Source organism: Ptychodera flava, chromosome 9, assembly GCF_041260155.1.
Source record: "Ptychodera flava strain L36383 chromosome 9, AS_Pfla_20210202, whole genome shotgun sequence".
Lineage (NCBI taxonomy): Eukaryota > Metazoa > Hemichordata > Enteropneusta > Ptychoderidae > Ptychodera > Ptychodera flava.
Window position 1 is genome coordinate 12,259,177 of NC_091936.1, and position 5,924 is coordinate 12,265,100.

The 5,924-nt window shown below is 38.9% G+C and overlaps 1 protein-coding gene and 1 non-coding gene across 2 annotated transcripts in view; one reads left to right on the forward strand and one right to left on the reverse strand.

Annotated features, from left to right (window-relative positions):
* LOC139140016 (CMP-N-acetylneuraminate-beta-galactosamide-alpha-2,3-sialyltransferase 1-like) overlaps window positions 1-3,162 on the reverse strand; it is a 54,481-nt gene extending 51,319 nt beyond the window's left edge. The window contains exon 1 of the mRNA XM_070709005.1: window positions 3,104-3,162. The gene's annotated coding sequence lies outside the window, so the exon portion shown is untranslated. The remainder of the gene's footprint in view (window positions 1-3,103) is intronic.
* A 1,283-nt stretch (window positions 3,163-4,445) lies between these two features.
* On the forward strand, window positions 4,446-4,519 carry Trnat-agu (transfer RNA threonine (anticodon AGU)). Its single transcript has one exon. It is a non-coding gene; the product is annotated as a tRNA-Thr (tRNA).
* Window positions 4,520-5,924: the final 1,405 nt, after the last annotated feature.

A 5,924-nucleotide genomic window follows, 5' to 3' on the forward strand; every position in this document is an offset into this window, starting at 1 on the left:
CAAATAATTTGGAAAATTATGCTTGATTGAGAGAGGAGATAGTATTTTCGTAAAATTTTCAAGAGATTTGGTCCACAGCAATACAGAATAGTATAATGGAAAGTAATGAGAGTAGTTTCACCTGGTTTTGAAACAAAAGGGTATTGATTTTTTCGGAAGGAAATGACAAAAGAAAGTTACTTGCTGACTTTTCTCAGAGAGTTTGTCATAACTTGCTTCCCAACGGTACCTGCAGAATATGTGACTTATATGGTAAGCAGACGATTATTTTAATTTTTTGCTGAAATATCTAAACGTACTTTTACTAAATATTATTGAACAAAAGTGATATCCTTTCCGTTACTGCTCATATATAGAGCAGGAAAAGTTATAAGAAAAGCAACCATCGTGGTACAAATCAAACAGAAATTTGGGTAATATATTGTGCTGTGCGCGTGATATCATATTTTGCCATCAGCGATTTTATCTGAAAGATATGTTTTGACTCTACTGGACCCAAAAAATTGCCTTAAGGTAACCTTTGGAAAAAAATTGCTGCCAGGATGAATAAAAATGCTGACATACCCATTCCTCCAACTCCCCCCTCCGAAATCAAATTGGTCCACACCTTACAGCCAGTTCAGTGCTCAAGGCTCGGAATCTTTTGGTTGAAATTCCCCTATGTATATCGATGTTACATTTATGAAGGTTGCCAGGCCAACGGCACGCTGTACACATTTTGAAAACGATAAAGCCTCTACATATTGTGATCTCTATCTTAACCCTTTGAGCGCCAAAGTCAATTTTTGTCACCTTTAGAAAATATACTCCAGTCAGTTTCTTTCAGATTTTTGTCAAAATTTTGATAACAAACTGTACCCAATGAAACGTGATGTCCATTCGGTCAAAAATTATCAAAAATTACAGCAAAATTCATAAAAATTGGTAGAAATGTTGCACTTAAATTTTGGTGGGAACAATTACACAACTCAAAGGGTTAACATGCTACATTTTAAAGTCTTGCTGAAACTTAATGTTTGACCTCGAGAAGTCCCTTGGCCAAACATAGAAGCCGGATACGGATAGAACAACCAATGTCCTGACAATGAACCATGCTGCAAAGATGTTGTACACACAGATAACCCAACATGGGTGTGTTGTCCAACAATGCTTAAAGACGGGGCGGGTCGGAAGGGTGACGGGGATGAGTCGGAAATATTATTGACATAATGTAATCCTGTCACTGTGCACACACCGGGGAGCATGTACGTTTTAAGTGACGCAAAACTTGATATTCACAGCATGCATATCGATAAAAATATTTTGAGCCCTGCAATTCCCTGATTAGTAATTACTGGATAGTAATCTGTTAAATTGGCAGCACCAGAGCATCGTTTTGATTTCACACGGTACATGGTCTATAGCAGATATGGAAGAAAAGTGGTATCTTTAATAGAAAAACTTTTCCCCTGACGTTGTTGTTAACACAACATTTTGTGTACATGTACCGTCGGTGACCAAGGTTATATTTTAAAATCGATTTCAGTTCACTAAATATAGCCAGACTGTAATACCAAGTTGAACACCGCTGATTCTCAACATGTAACATTAAAAAACAGAAATAATCGAAAAAAATAGCCAAAATGTATCGTAGAAGAACGCAATAGTATGGAAATGAAATCAGTCAATCATGTTATTTGCTCAATAGCAAACTTGGGGAGTACGGTTAGGCCAAAATTATAAAACTTAAAGTTACAAACTAAGTTGTATATGCTGCTCTAAGGGGAGGAAATAAAATATTAGAAATTTATTTCACAAGTGAATAAAGATGTGAATGATCTTCTTCTCAAAAATGGGGGGGGGGGGGTCATCAATTTTCTGTCATCTTAAAAGGGGGTAATCAATTTTTGGTGCAATGGGTAGGGGAGGTTCACTTATTTTGACTAATGCGCAGGAAGAATTTGCCGGCCCACCCCCGCCATAATAACTGAACGCTCCCTTACAAGTCATGATAAGCCTGGTACATCATTGTAAAGTACAACAACGGACGCAGAATAGCTGGTACAGGCTATTAGGCAAGCTGAATTGAGTACTCAAGATATTTTCAAGTGTAAGGATGAGAAACTAGCATAAGCTCAACAAATGAATAAAACGAAATACTGGGTACATGTGAAACACAGCAAAAGTGTGACTTGAAATATTAATCACATCAGAGCATCAATGAAATGAAATGTAATGGATTCAAATATTATGAAAATGTCTTGATCAAAAGGTGCGCTGTAAATGAAAGATGTTATTGCATGCCGACATAGAAAGATATTATACAAATGTTGCGCCCAAAGGGTATGCCAAAAACTAAAGATGTTATAAAATGGGGCGCCCGGAGGAGGCGCTGAAAATCTGTCCTGGCAACCTTTTTATTTTTTCTGCCATCCTTGGCTGGAATTTTCTTTTCAAAAGCAACCTCTCGGAATATTTTCCCCGAAATCTTCCCGGTGCTCAGATTATCAAATGGTCCACCCCTTACAGAGTCAACGACCGATAGCGTCTCGGTGTCATTCTTTCAGCGGTGGCAGATAGTCGGAGATAAAGAAATAGACCCTCTATGTTAAAACATAACAGAGGCTCTGAGACAGACCACTAACACCAGAACTAATTGGGAGGCAGTCCATAACATCCAATCGACAGACAGTCAATTGACCACTCAAATTTGATTTGGACACGTTAAAACTAATTTACCCGAAATTACCGTAGCTATGCTATGAAAATATATTTTGTAAAAAATGTGAAAGAAAAAAGACATTTAGCGATTATGTAATGCAGCGATTTGTGTCCGTTTTTGTGTACGAATGGCCAACGTTTTCTGCAGTACAGTGGTGATCTGTCATTGTCAAGACCACAGCCTCTGGTGTGTTTTTTGAACAAATTTAAGTTACTAGATCACCCATTAGGGATGCGGTGACACAACAATCTGAAATAATTACAGGCATAGCAACAACTGATTCTTCCAAGCTGGTGTTGCGATGCAATTTTTCCTGCTGTTGTGTCCCACTATTTACAGCCACTTTTATGAATTATTATAATGCCTGACCACAGTAGTCAAGGTAGTTTAATGAATACTTACGGGTAATTTGATCGTAGGTCCGAATCGATGAAACGTGTCCGCTCCTCCTGTTTGTGGTCAAGGTTATGTAATGAGCTGTTCTGTGACACAGATTTAGTTTATAGTGAGGTTAAGTATTAACGGAGTTGAAATCAGGGACAGTATATTAAAAGCCGTCTGGGTAATCCTCTCAATAGCAATCAACATTAATTTTAACCCCAGAGTGCCAAGTTCATGGTATAATCTTGCATAATACTGGCGCATTATTCGCGATTACTATCGTGCCTAATTTCGCACGAGTTGTGGTTTTGAGGAGAAAATTCTAAATTTATTATTCGTAGCCGCTAGAGCATTCGCCAGATTTCTCGCTCCAATCCGTGTTCTCTCTCAGTCACCTCTCAACCTGCAATTGAGTCGTTTTTGTATCTCAACATCCTTTTTATTTCCTATGGTAATAGCATTGTGCGTGTAAATCATCGCTTGGTTTTGCAGTCACCTGCACCTGTGCCTGTTCTTTAGAATCGATATTGTTATGTCATACTACAAGGCAGTCACAAATGTTTACTTTTTTCCCTACTGTATTGTTTACTTAAATATGTGTTGTGTATCTTCATGTATCATACCATACTGTAGAGATTTATTTATTGAAATCTGTAATCTCTGCCACTTGCTCGCATTCTGGTGAGCAAGATTGGCTGACTGGTAAAATACCAATCTGTATACGCCATCACAAGCAACAGCAACAAGAAACCAGTGTTTAGACCAAGACAACCGTCATCCCCCTCCCTCCCCCTCCCTTGCGTGGAAAGACGTGCGCCTGGCCTGCGCCTGTAGGAAACTCAACGTAATCGTTGAGGGCGCAACAGATCAGGGTACATGCGCAGTCGCTGGAGATAGTCAAATACTAAAGTGTGATAGCATTGCGCCCCTTCGTGTTACTTTCCGACCCCATCTACCCAAATAGTTTTGCAATCACATGGGATCTAGCCCCTTGTGGTGGAATATGAGATACTCCTACAGCCTTGTTACTCTTGCTGTGCGTTCCACCGAATGATCGGTGTACGTACAAATGCAATGTACGTGCGCGACTCTGAACGAGGGACGATGCACCATACCCGGGCCGGCCGGGGCAGCAGACCGTAAGACTGTTACGATATTAGCCCCCTTTTCCAAGTTCCAAATGTCTTTTCTGAATGATCATACTAAAATAGTCTAATGATTCGAAGTTTTAGAGTCTTATTTTCTGGACAAAACCCAACGATTGCAACTGAACATAACATTATCACAAATGACACATACAATTTGCATACACAATAGCCGTCTCTGTATTCTTATGATTTGATTCAGCCTCCCTTTCGCAACCGGCGCCGTGGCTTAGTTGGTTAAAGCGCCTGTCTAGTAAACAGGAGATCCTGGGTTCGAATCCCAGCGGTGCCTTCTTTTGCCCCTTCGCCTAATTCTTCTGCATGTGTGAATGTCATATACACATGGCTATTTGATCTACATGATATGTTAGACCTGTCATCTTTGACATGTTGATAATTGAAATTAAAATGTTTTGGAGAAAATGGTACTTTGTAAAAAATTCTTTATCACAGAAGAGTAAACGATGATCAAAATATTTTTGTCCGCTATCCCTCAGAATTTCAGAAAACTGCAAGACAAATAGCCTTGGGGACAGATATTTGGACTTGCAGAACTTTCAATATTTTGGGTCTGCAATTTGTAGGGGCTAATTTTGAAGCTCACAGAGTCACTAAAGTTTTCAACAGTGTATTCCCGACCGTTATGTGGACTATCTGGGTGCTTAGAGGATCCCACGTCATTTTTGTGTCTCGGGGCGGTGAAAACAAATAACTTCAGATTTTTCTGCAACCAAACCAATATTCCAAGTGTCAATATACATATAAATGACATAACTTTAAGGTCTGCTTTTTCACACAATCTCTGTATCATTCGCTCTTCTGTTCATCTGATCTCTCATTCACCTTGTTCATGTGCGTTTCACCTGCTGATGTCACTCTAGTCAAGAATATATGTGAAATCGAAAATTTGATTTTTTTCCATAGAGGTAACTCAGGTAACACAGGGATGGTGCCCAGGGGGCTGGTGGCCATTTTGAATTACAAGAATGGAAAAACACTGGGTAATTTGTTTCTGTAGTACCAAACGGTGACCCCTGACTTTTATCCTGATTCCAAAAGGTAATAGTTTAAAGTTTCTAAATGTTTCAGCAAAAGTTTCGGTCTTTCAATTTCAAATGTAAACAATAGCAGTACATTTTATAAATATAGATGCAATATTGACAAAGTAAATAGTTGGTGTTTCAACCTGCTTTGGGGAGTAGAACAAGAATTTTCAATTGACATACAAAACAAAAAGTAGTGACAAAAATCATAAAAAGCCATAGCTGTTGGCACTTTAATTGACATTTCCCTAAATGAGATCACGGACACATGAGCCTGTCAAGAGAACTTTCACCAAAGGCTGGCAAAGTATTTCACAGTAACAACCTTCACAAATCACCAGTTCTTGCTTTGCTCAACCAGTATTCCCGAATACACAATGAATACCCAATGTGCAATGCAGCTTCATCTCATATAGTAAACTGGAATATTGAGGCTCGGAGCAGAGTTGTAAAATATATCACCAGTTATTTCAGAAAATCATGATGCTAGTAGACATTAATCGACCTTTTGGATGTTTCATCATGCTGTATTTTCAAGTCTGGCTGTAATATGTATTAACGCTTTGATCGCAACCTTGGACACATATATCTTCAACATGTCTGGACAGCTAGAGCAGAAAGCTGACAAAGAAGAAACTGAAAACAACATATAAA